Below are 18,971 nucleotides of genomic sequence, written 5' to 3' on the forward strand. Positions count from 1 at the left end.
GTGGGTGTGGAGAGGCATCTTTCTCATTGTGGTTTTGATAGCATGACTCTTTTTTCCTATTAGATGTTCAATAAATATTTGTTGGATAAATGATATTTATATGAATATGAACAAACAGAACTTTGAACAAGTCATTTGACTCCAAATTTATTAATTAGCTAGAAAAGATGAACACAGAACCCAGTATCATTAGAATTCAATTTTTATTTATTTATTTATTTATTTATTTATTTATTTATTATTATTTTTTTTTTTTTTTAAGTAGGCTCCAGGCCCAACGTGGGGCTTGAATCAAGAGTCGCATGCCCTGGGGCGTCTGGTTGGCTCAGCCGGTTAAGCCTCCGGTTCAGAGTCCGAGCTGAGTCGGGCTCTTTGTTGACAGCTCAGAGCCTGGAGTCTGCTTTGGATTCTGTGTTTCCTCTCTCTGCCCCTCTCCCACTTGTGCTCTGCCTCTCTCTGTCTCTCAAAAATAAATAAATGTAAAAAAAAAATTAACAAAAAAAAGAGTTTCATTCCCCACTGAAAAGCCAGCCAGGCGCCCCTAAAATTTAATTTTTATAAGTTATTTTTAAACTGTTTTCTTTTTAGTTGCCAGAATTATCTAGATGACATTATAAAGGTAGTGATTTGTCATAAAAATTCATGTAGCTTTGCAGGTTTGAGTGTATTTTACAGAATGAGCTCAATTAAAAGCAAAATTCTAATTTTGATGTTCCTATGCAATACCTACCACTTGCTGGGGAGACTGGAATCTTGAGGCAAGGCAAGTAAATAAACTAGCATTCCCTACCTGGCCCTTCCTTTGCCTTCTTAGTGGAACACACTACAACTCGGAAGCTCCAGACACGATTCTATGGTGACCATGTGAACTGTTACTCCTGCTTAGAGACCTGCTCACTTCCTCCTCAGGCATGCCTGTCTTCACAAAAGCACTTGATAAATACACTTGGGGATGTGGAGTCAGGGGGTGGGGGGTGGTGCATAGGAAAATGCAAGTGCTGAAGTTTCTCTGAGTAGAGTTTTCCTCAGTAAACAGCAGACCCTGGGAAACCTAACAGGTTCTGAAAACTTAATGTTGGTGATTCTGGACGTCAGAGAAGCAAGCAGCTGAATCAGTTCCCTCTTGGGCAGTGGTTCAGCCTACTTATCTCCAGGCTAATGGTCCAACTGCTTTTGCTTGGTTCTGTAGAGTTCTATCTTGGCCAGAATCCTTAATCCATCCCTAGATAGACACTTCTTTCTATCTGCAGCCCCGAAAACCTGAATTCCATTGAAGGCCACAAATTAAAGGCCCATGATAGGGCTTACAACTTTGTATGGCATGCAAGTGTCCTCAGAGGAGCTGGTGTGGTAGAGCCAGGGTCAAAGGTCATAGTAAGTACAGAGTAGGCAGCTTTGTGTACCTATAACATCGTCTTGCCTAACTGGTCTCAAACGCCTAATTCTACAGTAGTATTCGCTACAACTATTTAGGAGGCACGTTTGTTCTCAGAAACTGGGGGCAGGGGGGCATTTACTTTCCAAAACCACAATCACCCCTGTCTAAAGAGGTTTCCTAAGGGCGAGAGAAGGCTCCTCTCAGAACCCCGGTTGGAAAAGTATTAACAGTGGGAAACATGTCAGCTGCTTGTTGGAGGAAGCACAGCCCAGGCCTGGTTTCTCTGGGGCTCGGTGATAACTTGGGCCGCCACAGCCACGCTGAAGCGTGGTGGCAGCCGCCGCCTTGGGGATGGAGAGCAAGCAGCTCCGAAGAGGGCCCCTACTTTTCAGAGTTGAAACAGGAGCCCTCTGAAAGAAAGAGATATTGCGTGTGGCTTCCCTGGTGCCTCGGAGGGCAACGTGGATGACACAGCATCAGCCCGTGCCATCGCGGGGTGGGGACACAGCGGCGGTAGGAGCCTGTGCCATCCTCAGCCCCTTGGGGGCGAGGTAACCCCCGCTTAAGCCTCAATTGTGGAGTGTGGGGAAGGGAAGGTGACAAAAGCCGGTCAGAGTTGAATTTGTTGGACGGAGAATACGCTCCCGGGCGGCAGCCCCAGCGCTAGAAGGACCGGGCTCGGGGGAACAGCCCGAAGTTGGGGGCGGGGTGAATCGCTGGTTCCTTAATCTCTTGCCCCATCATCTACTCGCCCCACCTGGATGCAGAGCGAGGACCGCGTGGAGAGGGAACGGCGCGGGTGGGGCTCACCCTCCCGTTTGCCTCCGTGACCGAGCGGGGCGGCGCCGGGCGGGGGAACCCGACCCCCATGCTACCCCCTGTCGGCCCCCGGGGCGCCCCTCTTGCGCCTCCCGGGCATCGCTGCCTATCCGTCTCCTCCGTTAAAATAGTGAAACAAACCATGGAGTGAAGTGATGGAAAGCCGGGGGCGGGGAGTTGCCAGCAAGTGAGGGGCTGCCGGGGAGGGGGCGCGGTGGTCCTCGAAGGTGACCGTCCGGCGAGCGCAGGGCCGATCGGGATCGCGCTCAGCTGCGACGGCCCAGACCCTTCCCCTGGGGCGGCCCGGCCCTCCCCTGGCCCGGGGCGCCGGCGGAGGGCGTGGGGCAAACCTGGGGCTGCGGTGGGGGTGGGGTGGGGGACTCCACCTCCATCCATCCCGGGATGGAAACTGCGGTCACCCCGCTAAAATCGGGGTGGGGGCGGCGGTGGGGACCCGCGGGTACCGCGGATCCCCCCCACCCCCCAGCTGGAGCCGCCGCCGCCGCCGCTCAGTAACACGTCCCCAGGAGACTCGCAGGAGCAACACGTGATGTGTCTACTTATCAGGGTGAGAGGGGGAGAGCGAGTCTCCGAGCGTGCGGGCGAAGAAGCGGGGCGGGGGGCCGAGGCGGGGGCCGGGACGACGGCTGGGGCGCCGGGGTCGCCAGCTCCTCGCCCACCTCCCTCCCTGTGGGAGAAGAGGAGGAGGGGAAGTGACTGCGGAGTTGATGAACTTTGCACATCCAGAAACGCCATTTTGATTCCTTTTCCGGAACAAGTTTGCATCTCTCCTCGTTCTCTCCCCGAAGCCCACCGGTCCCCACTGCATCATGCCTGGGAGCCAAGCGCCCTGCCCGGCCGTAAGTACGCGCCCGGGGTTCAGGCTCCCGGTACTCGGGTGGCAGCGAGATGTCTAGGGCTGAGCGGGAGCGACCTTTTAAAGAACTTTTGGGGATGGGGAGGGTGAAGTGTGCAGAGCGCGTTGTACTTTTTCAACTCGGCGTTCCCCGGAGCCGAGGACCCGAGCGCCCCACGCCGCGCTACGTGCGCTCGGGGCGTTGGGGCCGGCCGGGGATGAGCTGGGCAGCCCTCTCCCCTCGGGCTGCGCGCCGGGCCGCTCCTCCTCCTCCTCCTCCCCTCTTCCCCCTCCTCCTCCTCCTCCTCCCCTTCCTCCGCTCCTTTTCCCCTTCCCGAGCTGCCGGCTCTGCCAACCAGCTCCCAGCGCGAGCCGCCGCGGCCGCCGCAGCGCCCCGCCGCCAGGACCTGATGCGCATCCATATTAGCCGTCCGAGCGCAGGAATCCGGCCCGACCCGCGCCGCCGCGCCCGCCGCGGAATTTATTTTTAACCAGCACCGCGGGGACTCGGATGGTGCGCGCACCGCCGGCCAGAAACATCTTCCCAGCGCTGCTCTCCATCTTCCGCCCTCTCTCCCCCGACATCCTCCCCCCCATGTGGGAGGGGAAACTTTTCTCCTACATACTTTCGAGTCCCTCTCGGGCCGAGAAGCGCGGAGATGACGGCGCCCGCCCGCCGCCGCAAGGTATCCGGGGGTGCCCGCCTGGGGTGCTCGCTCGGGGGTGCCCGCTCGGGGCTGCGCGGTGGGAGCATCCGCCGCGCCCAGCTCCGCGGACTTTGATCCTCCCTGGCGGACGGCGCCGGCCGGGAGGGGGCCGCGGGCAACCCTGCGCCCTCCCCCGTCCCCCGCTCCTGGCTGGGGGTCACGCCGACCACCGTCCCCGGGTGACCGGGGGGAGGAGGGGGCTGGAGCCGTGTCCGCGCGTATTGTTCCCTGGCCCCTTCCGTTGGCGGTGTACGTGTTTTCGTGGGAGCCATCGGTGTGGAGCGGAGCCTGCATCGCGGTGGGGGGGGGGGGGGAGAACCTCGGCACCCGGCGCCGTCACGAGCACAGGAAGGAGGCCGGGAGCATCCGAGGCGGGGCCGGCCGCCGGGCCCGCTTCGCCGCCCAGCTGTGGAGCGCGCTCGGAAACTTTTGTCCGCCGCCCGCTGGACCAATTTTTCCCGAGTTCTGGGGCTTCCCGTCCTCCTCCCATCCCGGCCCGCAGCGCCGAGCCGGGGCGGGGGTGGGGGAGGAGGGCCGGCGTCGAGGGGCAGGGGACCCAGTGCAGCCCCCCCCCACCCGGCCTCGAGCCCGGCCCCCCGCGCCCCCTCCCCACTCGCGGTCTCTTAGGAAACTGCGACCTTAATGGTTGCTAAGGAGCAGGGGAGGTCCTTCCCGTCGCCGGCCCCCTCCCTGGGAAGCGGCGTGTTTTCTGGAAGGGGCCGAGGGTCGCGTCGAGGATGTGGTGACTCGCTCCCCGGCCGCTCACGGGGCCGGAGCAGACTCGTGAGTGCGGGACGCGGTGGCCGAGCCCACTTCTCGGCTGGGCCACTTTCCTTTTCGGGCGGGCAAGGCGGGGGGGGGGGGGGGGAAGGCGGGGGCGGCCCCGGGCAGGGGAGGGGCGCAGGGGGCACGAGGACCCCGGGGTCGCGGGGACCGGCCAGCGGGTGGGCGGGTTGACAGGCGCCGCGTGCAGCTCGCGTCCAGCGTCCGCGATGCATCCGTGATGGGTTATAAAAGAGGAGGAAAGTATTTCTCCTTGCTCAGCAGATTTGCCCTCCCTCGCTCCTTACTGGTTAGAAGATAGAACGTGAGCCCAGATCCGGACGAGCAGTTCACATTCCATTACGAAATTCTACACGGCTTCAGAGCCAGCAGCAGCACACATTCGGGGCACTTTGGAGTTTTTTTCTTCTTTTTGGGGGGATGGTGGTGGTGGTGGAGAGAGATAGAAGGGTGAATAAAAAGTATAACTTTTTTTGGTGTGCTGAAAAACCTGTCTGAGGGTTTTCATCAGTAGAAAAAGTAACCCTCATGCTTGTTTCAGAGTTTAGATTTAAGCTTAGCCTTGTAAACGCCAATGGAAATAAAGTTTGTCTGTTGGATAGGGATGCTGGAAATAGCGAGGTATTTCGGTCTCTAAGAGGAGACTTGAGATGATTTCTGCAAAAGGCTGAGTTGCTAATGTGCATCCCATATTTTTGAGAGCTTTTTTTCTTTTAGACACGAAGTGGTCGGTGCATGCGCATGAGTGTGTTCTGAAATAAGTTTAGTTGAAGTGGAAGGTGGAGAAAAGGGAACTGCAAAGCAAAGAATGCTTTTTCTTGGGTTTTGGTTGTTTATTTCCCCCCTCCACCCATAGACCTTAGAAGCATCCTCTAGACCTGGTGCTTTTTCGAGTAGGCAGGTATGGTTCTAAGACATAGTGCAACCCGGAAGTCTAAGTTGGAGGCTGGAGCCCTGACTTAAACTTTATTTTCTTTTCTTAAACATTTAGTTCTGTGCTCCCTCCAGTTGTTACACAGAACTTTTGAAGAAATGGGTCCGAAATTAGTGTTCAAATAATTTATGCACCGGTGAGCCACTAATGTCTGGTTTGTTGTTGTTGTTGTTTGTTTGTGTTTTACCTTTGCATTTTGGAAGGAGCTCTCTGGGTACCTGCTGATGGATCCTGCTTTGATGTGTTTTGAGCTTTGGTTACACTGATGAATTAAACATTTGAATGTCTTTTATCAAGTTTTAAATGTGTGAAAAAACACCTTCCCTCCCACCCACCCCCACTTTTACAAAAGAAAGGGAGAGCCCTTTGATTTAGTTATTTGTTTAGCTTGTGCTCCATTTTAGGCTGTTAATGAACTTGCACTGTTTTATCATTCTTAAAAATACTGCTAAACAGGTTGCATTTTTGTATGTTTTGTTTTTAAAGGGTTTGCTGGTTATGTGATAACTCTTAAAAAACTGCTGCTGATGCTTACTGTTACATGGCATATCAGTCTCTACGTTTTTCTAGATACTCCTTAATTTCTCATCAGAAATTCAGAGCCTAAGCCCTGATGGCAGACAAGTGTTTGTTATGTGATGGGGAAGATGGGTCTGACTCAGCTGGCACAGGTGGTGCATCCATTCCTAACTATTTACATCATCCAACAAGTGACCTTTTGATTGAAGGGTCTTTTATTTTAGATATCTCCAGGCCGACTCCTGAGATCTTATTTGCATCCAGCACAGGTATAGAATGTTGAAGAAGGAAAATAAATCTACCTTGTCAGTGTGCATCTGATCAAGTTGTTTATTGGTTTTCTGCTGTATTGTCAGGCAATAGCTAGTTGCCATTATGTGGCTCGCATTTTTTACTCTTCATTTTTTAACTGCTGTGTTGATCCACTTTCTCAGGTCAGTTTGGAAATCTTTGCCGTCTTTAAGCTCAGTTGTTAATATCATTTATTACCTTCAGCAGAGGAAGATTCCTGGTGAACGAAGTTAAAAAAAATTCTACCCTTTTAGGGTTTTGTATGATATAACTAATATAAATTTAACTCCTACAAAAATTGGTTAAATGTGCTCGCTAGAAACAGTCAGAAGTGAATCCTTTTGATGTTTCTATTCATTATCCTTCTGAAAAGTAGGTGGTGCTTAAAAGGTCATAGGATAAGGGTTGCTAAGCAGCTAAACAGAAGGATGCTAAAATTAACCAAAGCATTTTTGAAAGGGAGTCCTTCCCTGTTTTACATTATTTACTAGATTTAATTAATTTTTGAATCATCCTTGTCCTCTGACCTAGCAAGGTAGGCTGTTAAGTTTGTTTTGTTTCTGTTATCATATTTAAATAATCTCTCTTTCTCTTATAAGTGTCTTTTAATTGAAGTTCATGCTCTCTGACCAACTCTGGTGTCAGATGGCAGCTTGTCTGGGCGGACTTCTTGTCTGATACCCGTGTGTTCAGGTTAAACCTTGCCTTCCTGAGGATTGAAGATATATGTGTGTAACACCACCTTACTGCATTTATTCATAACAGGTTAGTTTGTTTTGGAAAATCTAGCTAATCCAGAAAGTGATGTCTTACTGTCATCTTTATTAACCAGATTTGCATTCAAAAGATAGAAATGCAATATAGTATCAATAGAAAGTATGCAATATAGTCCCTCCTGATAACAGGACAATAGTTTTCTTCCCCCTTTCCTGAGATTAGATTAGGTTTTGATAGGATTCCACCTCCCCATCTCAGTTTTTTCAGCCCAGTTTATCATACCTTTTAGAAAATAATCGTATTAGGTTTAGCGTATCTTTGGAAGGGTGACCAAATGTAAGAAAATAGAAAGCAATATGATTTACGTAAGGTTTTCTGCCTTAAGTATGTTTAAGGATCTTGAAGTTGTACAGTGAGATAAAATAGTTGAAATCTAACAGAAGCCAAGGTTGGTAACCATCATCTCTTGGTTGAAAGGCAAGCCTGCTATAAGTCAAAAGTTTCCCTGCCTCAGAGTTGTTTGTGTACATCTGACCTACTGAACAGGCAAAGTTGAGTAACATTTTTTTATATCCAAATATAATTAAGAAATTGGATGGGTTCTTTATGGGGGGGCAGGGTAAATGAGTTCTCTTTCTCAGACTTAGTGATTTTTGAGAAGAAGTAGCTGTGGCCCTCTTCAGAACGCTGGGGTCAGATTGTGAGTTCCATGCCCCGGGGGGCCTCCCCATAAATCAGAGGTAAAAGGTGTACCATATGAAACACAGAGGGAGGCATACGATGTGCTTTCTGAAATGCATCACTTATTTTTAATTTCCCCACTCCCGTGCAAGGCAGGATAGAGAGGAAAACCATCTGCTCTGTTTTCACCACGACTGAGGTAGAAGATCAAGAAGGGTTTGGGGGTTGGGGGACGGGAGTGGAGAGGAGTAAGGGAGGCAGACTTTTTATGGTAGCTGCCCTGTGGGACAGTGTCATCAACGGTGCTGGGCTCAAGGTTCTCATATCACCTTCTGGGTGTTCACTGTTGGTATGAAGGGAAGCCTGTGTGGATTGGAGCCAGAGATGGAGCTCCATGTTGGTTGGTGGAGAGGCAGGGAAGCCTGGGAGGAGGGCGCAGGAAGCTGTTCCTTCCAGCTACTGGTGCATCTTGTTTCTGATGGTACTTTAGGGTACAGGTGAACCAATCTGCCCATCAATGAAGGTGGTGGCCTGTGACTAGGTGCTTGAGACAAAAGAAGTGGGAGAGGGTGGAGATGTTTGTTCAGTGCGATTCAAACAAGTAATGCTAAGAGAATTTGAAAGCTTCTGTGAAGTCCCCAAGGCTGGGGACACTGGGTACTGACTGCCCTTGCTGGATTCACCTGAGGCCTTTCAGACTCCCTGAGGGCGGGTGGTCCTGATAAGGGAGAGAAAGCCTGGTGAACACCGCCCCCCACCCCCCCATTTCTTTGTCAGCCAGCCAGACTACAGTGAAAAAGTCTCAGTGGGGGTAATTAGATAAAGCTTTTAAATGGCTCTATTTGTTTTTCCCTGGCTTGCTTAGGATCTCCTCTTTTTAACCCCCTTTTTCAGAGGCTGTGGGGTAGGATGGTCAGAAGAATGTTTGAGACTTTTAGTGGTTTCATGGCTTCTAAATTTTCAGTTTTTGTGAGGATGTACCTTTGACAAAGTCTTCACCCTGCTTTTGTGAAGGCCGTTTAACAAAGATTCAGATTTTGTCCTCAGAGCAACAAACACGGTGAGGGTTAGGTGGGTATATTAACCCATTTCACAGCTGTGCCAGTTTCCACTCTGTGGCTGGTAATAAGCCTAACCCGGGTCTAGCTGCACAGAACACCTGCTTTTTAAAGTCAGCTTAGCTTCCAAAGAATACGTGCCTATTTGTGTGTGTGTGCACACGCACATGTTGTAAACGAGACCAGATCCTTTTCACAATAATTCTGTGTTGGATTTGAAAATGTAAGGCAATTAAAAAGAAGCTTTTTAGCCTTTGGCACATCTCTGTTGATGAATGTGATTGTACACGGTTTTTGTTGGTTTTTTTTTTTTTTTTTTTTAGTAGGTTTTCTACCTCCTGGAATTGTTGTAAGAATAATAAATGTTCCAGAAACTCAAAATCTATATATGGAAGAAAGTGGTATATTTTGAGCTCAGGAAGCTTTGTGGGTATCCACTCTGGATTTCCTTTCCAGAATTGTGCACAGCTCCAGCCCTTGAGGCAAAATTTGCCTGGGAGTTTATGTTCAAATTGGGGAAACGCAGCACTTTTCTTTCTGCTTTGGGTGCCGAGAGACAAACAGAACTAGTAAATTTTTCTTAATGAAGTTCACTTAGGGATGGATTTTAAGGACAAGGCATGGCGTGGAAAGCTTTGGACTCACCCTTGAAAGCAGTGGATCTCAGAGTTGGCGGTTTGCCCCCAGGGGCATTTGGCAATGTCTGGAGACGTTTTTGATTGCCTTGCTGGGGGGTGGGGTGGGGTTGGGGGGAGGGGTGCTACTGGCCCTCAGTGGGTAGAGAGGCCGGGGATGCTGCTATCCATCCCACAGTGCAAGCTGATGGCCTCACAACAAAGACTTATCCAGTCCAGGATGTCAGTAGGTGGAGGTTGAGAATCCTGCTTTAAAGGTACAGTAGTCGTGGCCTGTGTTGTGTGAGCAAGTGGCCCGGGTGTAGTCCGCGTAACACACGTGATGTATCCGGAGATCTGAAATTTCATAAAGCAAGTAAGCTCCCATTACATGCCTGTGAGGTACCATGGCTGGCATATTCCAGGTTTCACAGAAAATTCGGGGCTGGGGAAGACATTAAGTGGCGTTAAATATACTTAAAAACCCCACAGTAAATAAAAAGTTCTAGAGCTCATCTGCTTCTAAAACAAACCAGATTCGTTGGCACTGGGAAGCTGTTCCGAGTCACTTCTTCAGTTATTGGGAAACTTGCTCTGGTGCTGTCATCTGCCAGTTTTCCCTCATGTTTTAAGTTACCCTGAGTGTCTTCCTCCCCCCGCAGTGTTTGAACTAGCCTTTACGTGCTTGACGGTCCATGTTTTTTCACTCTTAAGTGCAAGATAACTCTCCCTGGTTTTGTTTCCTCAGGTTTTTGCAAAAATTCTTACATAACTACCCACCCTCTCTCTGGGGCAGCATTTTGGAACCTGGCCTTCTGTCCATACGTTTCCTCTCGAGGGGCATGGATGGCAGGCTGCTCCCATAGCTGAAAGAGACCAGGAGGGAGAGAGGGGGAAGGCACGGGGGTTCTTTTCATGTTCTTGGGACTCCTGGATCTCACACATGAAAAGGTGGTTGATCTCAAGAACCAAAATGTGGTATACGAACTTTAAACCGGATTTCCTCAGACCAGAAAGGTCTAGGATAGTGACAGGAGTGAGCTTGTGGCCACGGGTGCCACTTGCCTGACCCTTGTCCTGTTCCACTCCCCACCCCCCACCCCCCCCAGGGCTTTGTCACACAGGCAGGAGGTGAGGAGCTGAGAAAAAGGCAGGAAGACAGGGAGACTGAATTCTAGAAAGGGAAGGGCTGTCTGCTGGAAGTACCAGTTGCCCCTAAGATTGCCTGGGCTCCCATTGACCTTAGAGAAATGTAGGACTCTGAAAGGTAGCTTTTTTTTTTTTTTTTTTTTTTTTTACATCCTAAACCTGTGGGTAGACAGTAAGCATCTGTTCACATCTGTTTGTGCTGCTCTTGCTCTGTGACCTGCTCTGAAACCCCCGTGGCTGTCCTGTTCCTGGGTAATAGGAACCGTGGATTCTGGTGCTTTTCGGCCCTCTCTAACCTATAAAGCGGCAACTCCCTCAGTCTCCATTTACAGCTTTTCCCCAGCAGGACCTTTTGTCACCTGGCTTACCTGCAGGTGCCCCAGAGGTGACTTGTAAAAATAAAAGTCCTCTCCCATACTTCTAGAAGGTGGTCTGAGGTGCATCATCCACCCAGTCTTCTGGCCAGGAAGTGCTTTGCCCACCTTGTGTCTGTCTTGACCCCTAAATTCAGTGACCAGACCCTCCCCAAAACTTCTGTCCTGGGACTCTGACCTCAGATCCTCATCATGTCGCAAACACCTCCTCAATTAGCTTCCCGCCGCCTGTATTCCCTGCTCCAGCTCATCCTCCTCACTCTGCTCAGAAACTCAAGCTGCACATGGTGTTTGCCTGCTGAAAAACATCTCTTGGCTCCCTGTTGTCTACAGGAAGAAATCCAAACTCTTCAGCTTGGCACCCGAGGACCTTCATCATCAGCTTCCAGACTCTCTTTCTAGTTTCGGCTCCTGCCACTTTTCTGCACCACGACTGTTTCTGCGTGTGCGTGGGTTGTTCATTCGGGCTCATCCCCATCCACTTCTAGCAAACAGCATTTCTTAGATCTTCCTTCAGACCACTTCTTGCAGGGAGAATCAGGTCCTCCATCCAGAGGATGTCCAGGCCGTCATAAAGTACCTGTTGACCTGTATTTCCCCACCTCCAGAATAGGGGGGGGACTTTAACTCTTCTTTTTTCCGCCTTCTGTACCTAGCTCAAGGATTGCATAGTGGTGCTTAGTTGATAAGGTATGTTGATTGGATCCATTTTCTCATACCAAAAGCAAGAGTTTTTGTAGAAGTGCAGGGTATTGTTGGAGAAGAGCACATAAAATTTGGAAGCTAAGTCCTAAATATCAGTACAGACTGTGAGTAGGAAACAGAAGTAAACGAGTCTTTAGCACACCCATCATGCAGAGATTTGGTGTTAAGGGAACAGTGGTGCAGAAAAATTTTGAATTACGGAAATTTTAAAATAAAACTTCGCTGAGCTTAATTTGCTGGAAATTAAAGAGAAAAAAAATCTTTGTTAATGCCTGATTGCACTAAAAGCTGTCTCACTAGGGCCCTTACTAATTATAACCACTTTTCATGGCTCTTAGTTTGAAGTTTATATTAAATAGGAGAGATGGGCACACAGATCAAAGACCAAAATCATTTCAGAGCTCCAACGTGTAGGCCCATTTTCTCTGCTTAGTTAGATTTTTGTTTCATTAGTGGATGAGTTAATAGGAGTGTTGGTCTGTGTATAATTTAACTTTTCTTTTTTCCGCTACTCTTTGGATTGAAAACAAAACACCAGATCAGAAACCTGCACTTTATTTGTGGGTGCATGTGTGTGGAATATACTTGATAGAAGTTGAGTATAGATCATATTGATGGAAAGAGTCATTTCACTGTTTTAGGGGAGTTTCCTTTATGCTGAGACTTTATTATTTTAAAAAACCCACTTCTGAATAGACAAAATCATCTCAAAATTGTTTAAGTTTCTTTTAAAAGAGGTGCATTATAGCTTCAAAGATAGGGGAGATACCAGATAGATTGGGTGAGAGACAGGTGTTTTACTGATGGAGCCTTTTGTACCTAAAATAATTTTTTTAAACTGCATAGAGGAGGGGCTTGGTATCCTTCATATAAGATGAAACCCTAGCTGATTAAAATTATATTCCTTACCTTTAAGTATTCCTATTGTGCTTATCTGATAACTAGAGTTTAGGCTCAGATCTGGCAGGTACACTCAGATATAATATTCTAACTCTTTTATTTCTGAGGAGGCTTATGTATTTTCTTCTCTGCTATGGAAAACAGATTTTTTAAAAGTCATTTCTCTGCCATCATAGGGCTTTTAATTGCTGTTTTGAGGGATAATTACATAAAACTAGTGAACATCTCAAACAGATTTCTCATGACTTGGTTAGTTAATCCTATATTGGATCAAACTGTTAAGTTAAAATTTTAAACTAAGTATAATTTAAAAGAGACTTCACTTGTACATCTCTAAACTTAATTTGTATTTAAATCATGAAAATAAGGTTTCTGAGAACTATTTGTTGTTCAGGGCAAGCCCTTTTTCCTAAAATTCTATCAAGTTGGGAGTCAGTATCAGACCTGATCTCCTTTAAAATGTTTTTTTTAAGTTTATTTATTTATTTTGAGAGAGAGCATGAGCGGGGGAAGGGCAGAGAGAGAGAGAGAATGAATGAATATCTCAAGCAGACTCCACACTGTCAGTGCAGATCCCCGATGCTGGGCTCGAACTCATAAACTGTGAGATCATGACCTGGGCTGAAATCAAGAGCCGGATGCTCAGTGGATTGAGCCAGCCAGGCACCCCTAATCTCCTTTTAGAAAACAGTTTTGCCAACCTCCCCCAGATTTGCCAACCTCAGAGTGTTAAATTTTTTTTAACATTAACAGATCTTTATTTATTGATTTTTTATTTATTTAGTATTTGAATATATACCATGTGAAGGCTGTAATAAACACCAAGAGTGTAGTATGAGAAAGAGACCATTGCTGGCTTCACAGAGGTTGGAAAATACCCATTCGTCCACCAAGTCACGTACTTCTGTGCTAGGTGCAAACTGAATGAAGTAGGACAAGGACATATGAAGTTTGGCCCCTGGGTGTGGGCAAGATACTGGGAGGCAGGTCAAGGAAGGCATCCCATGGAGCTAATAATGTCTGAAAGATGGTGGAGGGAAGGAAGGAGTGTGTTGGAGAACAGCTTACTCAAGTCCTGTGGTTGGGGAGGGGGCTGCCCACTGAAGTGAGAAAAGCACAGTGTGTGTGTGTGTGTGTGTGTGTGTGTAGGAAGAAAAGACACAGAACCAATGAATGACAGCACGGTGAGGTAGGTAGGGGCTTCACACTGTAACCCACAGTTATTTGGAATTTTTCTTAAGAACTTAAACGGTGTTAGGCCAAAGAATGGCATGATGAGATTTGCATTTTTAAAGATTATTCCTGCCCAGAGTGGAGGATAGACTAGACTGCAAGGAAGCTGTTTTGCCTTCTGTTTGCAAGATGCATAAGGCCAGTTTTTCAAAATTTTGAAAACCAGGGGTGCCTGGGTGGCTCAGTCAGTTGAACATTTGACTCTTGATTTTGGCTCAGGTCATGATCTCACAGTTCGTGGGATTGAGCCCCGGGTCAGGCTCTGCACTGACAATGCAGAGCCTGCTCGGGATTCTTACCCCACCTCCCACCCCTGCCATCCCGCCGCATCTCTCTCTCTCTCTCTCTCTCTCTCTCTCTCTCTCTCTGCCCCTTCCCCATTCAGGCCTGCTTGTGCATGCATCCATGCATGCACTCTCTCTCTCCCTTTCTCAAAATAAAAAAAAAAATTTAATTTGAAAACCAGTGGTGGCTTGGAGTATGGCAGCCATAAAGGTGGGGAACCTGGATGGCTTTGATAGAGATCTCAGCAGTGGGAAGGACTCCTGGAGGGGGAAGGGGAGAGATGGCTTCCACGTCTGGCTTTTGTGGTAGACGAGTGGGGGTTCCTTTCTCTGAAACTAGAGTGCTAGATAAAGCAAGGTTCATAAACAAGGTATGTTCCCTGTTCTTTAAAGAATGATTTTTATGTTCTTTAATACTTTCAGCATCTTCTCTGCTTGTATTGTTTTCATCGGTTCAGACTTACACCCCTGGCATGGATAAAAGCCTGAAGAGTAGCCCTATATTTAAAAAGTGAGAAACGGAAACAAATGAATAGCTTCCTCCTTCCCTCCTCATTCTCTCCCTTTCCTTCTGTCCTTTTAATTTTCTGATGTCTAAAGGAAATGGAAAGTTTTCTTATAGAGGGCCCGAGCTTCTGAATGATTTTCGGATGAGATCTGCAACTGTCTTCGGAGCGTTGAAGTTTCTGTTTGTTTTAGTGATGCTTGATCTGTTTGGCTTGTGAGCACGGGGCTCGGGAAGAGGCTTTGGGTACGAACCAAGGTAGGACTCTCAAAACTGCACGAGCCTTTGACTTAGGAGTGTCAGAGCTCCCTCCTGACCTGATTTTCCAGCATATTTCATAGTTTCTCAGTGGTCACCTGACACTCTGAGTGTCTCAGAACCGCATCAGTATTTTGCTTGCTCGGTAATCTGCGTGAAAACAGAGTTCATTCAGTAAACAAAACTTGCTGTGTATCTACTGTGTGCTGGGCTTTCCACTAGATCTGTGGGTGTCAAAGGAAAAGATTTTAATCCCTGCCACAAGGAACATAGCTTGTCCCCACTGAGCGATTGTCTCGCCTGTATTTGAACGCTTCTGGCCATGGCCCACTTGCCCCTCCCAGGCAGACCTGGGGTTTTTACTGCGTTAATTAACTTTTTTTTTTTTTTCTTTTCAAGGCAGACAGATCTTTGTGGAACGAGATAGAAAGTGACGTGTTTTCCACTGAGCTGGTGAAAACTAGAAGCTGCAGCTGAGGCATGCTGCCTCTTGTAGTGTGACCCTCAGGTCCATAGGTGAGGGCCCCCCTCAGTTACTTTCTCCTGCACTGGAAACTCCTGCTTCCTGATGGGGGCGGTGTCTGCCTCGCTTGCCTGCACAGCCGTACCCCTGTGTGTGAGCCGGGACACCACCCCTTCAGGTGATCTCACAAGAAAGTATTAGCAGTGCTCCTGAATTTGGTAATGCTTGTCTCTGACGTTATACAAATGACTCATCAAAAAGCCTCAGGTGAGTCCCAGCATGTCCCAAAGATGCTTCTCTTTTATGGTATCAATCCCGACCAGTGTAACCCGAACATCCCAGGGGGCTCCAAATAGTGCTGTTGTCTGTCCACACTGGGGAAAACATGATTTTCCATTTCTTGCTCAGGAGCATGGGTGTTTCTGCATCACTGCAACCATAAATCCTGTTAGAACAGACACCACACTTTATTCCAGCCCTATATTTGATAAGATGAACCAGTTAGGGTAAAAAAAAAAAAAAAAAAAAAAAAAATCAACAAAGACCTTGCCCCGTCCTATTTCTTTCTAATTTAAATAGCCTGGTAAGGAGATGCTGAGAAGAAGGCTTTAAAAACTGGGTGTAAGCATATTTTTTGAAAATTTAAATTTCTCGGGGCGCCTGGGTGGCGCAGTCGGTTAAGTGTCCAGCTTCAGCCAGGTCACGATCTCGCGGTCTGGGAGTTCGAGCCCCGTGTCAGGCTCTGGGCTGATGGCTCAGAGCCTGGAGCCTGTTTCCCTCTGTGTCTCCCTCTCTCTCTGCCCCTCCCCCATTCGTGCTCTGTCTCTCTCTGTCCCAAAAATAAATAAACGTTGAAAAAAAAAAATAAAAAAAAAAAAAAAAAGAAAATTTAAATTTCTCTAAACAGTTGTGTATTTGCATCCTGATACCCCTTGTTGAAGGGCTCGATGGTGCTAGGTTCCCTAGACATTGGGATGTTGGAATGTCTTCTGTGTGGCTACCTTCTGGATATATTAGACCATCTGCTGTGTTAAGATTAAGTGAATGAAAGTTTAATATATTTCATGTAAAGCTCCTGAAGAGGTTCATGAAACAAATTAATAAAAAGATACATGCTTTGGAATTTTAATGAGCTTTCTCCAGAGAATTTCAAGGGGGTATCAGTAAGGACAGGCTGTGTGATCTTCTTAAGGCTGTCCATGATATGTCCCTTCATTGTAAAACCATAGCCATTGTTGTCTTGCTAAGAACATAGCATTGGGGGCACCTAGGTGGCTTAGTTGGTTAAGTGTCCAAGTCTTGATTTCAAATCAGGTCATGATCTCAGTTTGTGGGATCAGCCCCCATGTCAGGCTCTATGCGAACAGCACAGAGCCTGCTTGGAATTCTCTCTCCCTCTCTCTCTCTGCTCTCCCCCCTCTTCCTTGCTCATGAGGGCATTTTCTCTCTCAAAATAAACTCAAAAAAAAAAAAAAAAGAATGTGGCATTGGGATAGGTGCTGCACAGATTACTTTTTCCTTAGGAAAGTGCCTGTGCTGCCTTAGAATGAGTCAGTTCCATGTGCATTTGGTTATGTCATGGCAGTAAGTGCTGAGAACCCTGGGTAGTTACACCCCCTGTCATTTTGATTGTTGTTTTCTTTTTTTGAGCAGCGCTTGATGTTGATGTGGGTGATAATCATGGCATGTGGGTAGACGCTTGCTCTTTATCTGTCCATTGGAGAGTAGATGGTGTGCAGTCATGCATCCGTGTTGTGGAATACTCTAGAAAAAGGGGGGAGCGTAATTGGGGAGGTAGTGTGGTCAAATTACTGTACTTGGAGAATGTGATCAAAATGGCTCGGCAGCTTTATTTCATCGTTACCTTTATATAGCCCATGAAATTTTGGAAAGGCTCCTGTGGTTGGCCAGCCCTTGGAGGTCTCATCATAGTGAGTGCTGCCGCCTGTGTCTCTACAGAAAGCTGAATACATAGACACCACCCTTAAACAGCAGAAACTGTGATGTGGTCATTTATAGTACAGGGAAGTCTGCCTTTAAATACGTTCTGTAGACCGCATTTAGGTTAGAGACCACCTTTGGTGAAAAACATCACCAGACAAGGGCTGCTTGTGTTTGTTTTAAATCAGATAAACCAGAAGTTAGAAGTTAAGTCTTTCAGTTTCTCTTCTGCCCTTGCTGGACTTAATCAATGACTCCAATCTGATGACAAAAATCTCAAGTTATTCTGCTTTAATTTTCACCCTTTTTTGGTGGTTAGGCTTTTCAGGTGGACACACACTCCATGTGGGTACTGGGAGCAGCAGTAATGACATCTAACATTTATGGAGCATGTACTTGTCACCGTTGTCCTAAATTCTTGACACGGATCGTCTCCTTCATTTCCTCACAACGACTCTTTGACCCTATGATGTAGGTCAGTTATTATGCTCATTATTCAGATGAGATGGGGACCCAGAGTGGCAACCGGCGCTGTGTAGCCCGAGTCGAGACCCTGTGCTTGTGGCCACTGCTCACGCCATGATCCAGTCACCAAATAAATATTCTCTGACACCTGCCATGTGTAGAGCCCATTGGTATGTACCATCAAGGGGAAAGGTGTGCAGGAACAAGCGTGTGACGGGGTTGCTGGCTTCTGGAAATGGCAGGTTATCTGGCATTTGATAAGAGGAGTTAGACAGACTATGCGTTCAGTGGAAGATCAGGAGGGGAGGTGTGTGTTTGCTGGAGTGAGAGGCTTGCACAGGTGGTGTGGTGTTGGCTCACAGATCAGCTGGAGGGAAGTGGCTGTCCCTGGAGCCTCCCGCTGGCACTATAGGAGAGACCCAGTGATGAAGCCCTGCACAGATCTTTCTGGAAGCTAAACTTCCCCCATGACCCCATTACGAGGGGTTCCAGTGGATCGGAGGTTGTCTTTCTCATGTGGTGAGAGATGCCCCCAAAGTGAAAGAGTGAGGGCTTGGAGTTGGGGCTTCTGCTGGCCCTCCATGTGATGGGTAGTGGGGTGCGTGCCTGGCTCTCAGGCCCGCTTTCAACGTCTCTGAAAGTGCTCGAGCTCTGTTTCAAAGTAAGAACGGTATGTGGGCCATTTTGGAAAAGCCTGAGACCTGTCAGCTCTATAATCATTTGGGGAAATTGAGTGTTGGTCTGGGTTTCAGTAGGGCCGGTGCCTTGAAAACAGGCCCCTTGTTGTTTTATGTTATAATAGGCTGTCATGTAATATATAAATACATTCAAGATTTGGGGGGCACCTGGGTGGCTCAGTTGGTTAAGTGTCTGACTCCTGATTTTGGCTCAGGTCTTGAGCTCATGATTCGTGAGTTCGAGCCCCACATCAGGCTCTGCACTGACAGTGTGGAGCCTGCTTGGGATTCTTTCTCCCTCTCTCTCTGCCCCTTCCCTGTTCATGCTGTCTTTCTCTGTCTCTCTCAAATAACTAAAAAACTTTAAAAAAAAAATTAATTCAAGATTTTTGCCTCAAGATGCTAGGGTTCAGGATCAACTGTGCTAACTAGTGAAGGGGGTGCAGCAATTGATCTAATTACTAACCTGATCTTAAACTTTGTCCATATGCAAGGGAGATAGCCTTTGGAAGGTAATGTTCTTTGGTTGCTTTGCTTTTTAAGCAATAGGAGCACTGTAGACTGGAGGGCAGTGATAGAAAGCCGTCCTTTCTCCCTTAGGATGTTTGGGGATGGAGGTCACCAGTGTGCATCGTTCCTCCCCTTTTTGGGGGTGCCTGA

At 47.9% G+C, this 18,971-nt stretch overlaps 1 protein-coding gene across 3 annotated transcripts in view; it reads left to right on the forward strand.

Annotated features, from left to right (window-relative positions):
- The first annotated feature begins 2,853 nt into the window (after positions 1–2,853).
- Positions 2,854–18,971, forward strand: part of RREB1 (ras responsive element binding protein 1) — a 133,129-nt gene continuing 117,011 nt past the window's right edge. For 2 of the 3 annotated variants that reach the window (XM_047102717.1, XM_047102721.1), the window contains exon 1: positions 2,854–3,057. The gene's annotated coding sequence lies outside the window, so the exon portion shown is untranslated. Of the gene's footprint in view, positions 3,058–3,268; positions 3,740–18,971 lie in introns of those variants that run through there. The other variant, XM_047102718.1, reaches the window with a different exon arrangement.

The sequence above is a fragment of the Lynx rufus genome, unplaced genomic scaffold (genome assembly GCF_022079265.1).
Source record: "Lynx rufus isolate CCGP_SWC_20201006 ecotype Redwood Valley unplaced genomic scaffold, mLynRuf1.p SCAF_6, whole genome shotgun sequence".
Classification (NCBI taxonomy): Eukaryota; Metazoa; Chordata; class Mammalia; order Carnivora; family Felidae; genus Lynx; species Lynx rufus.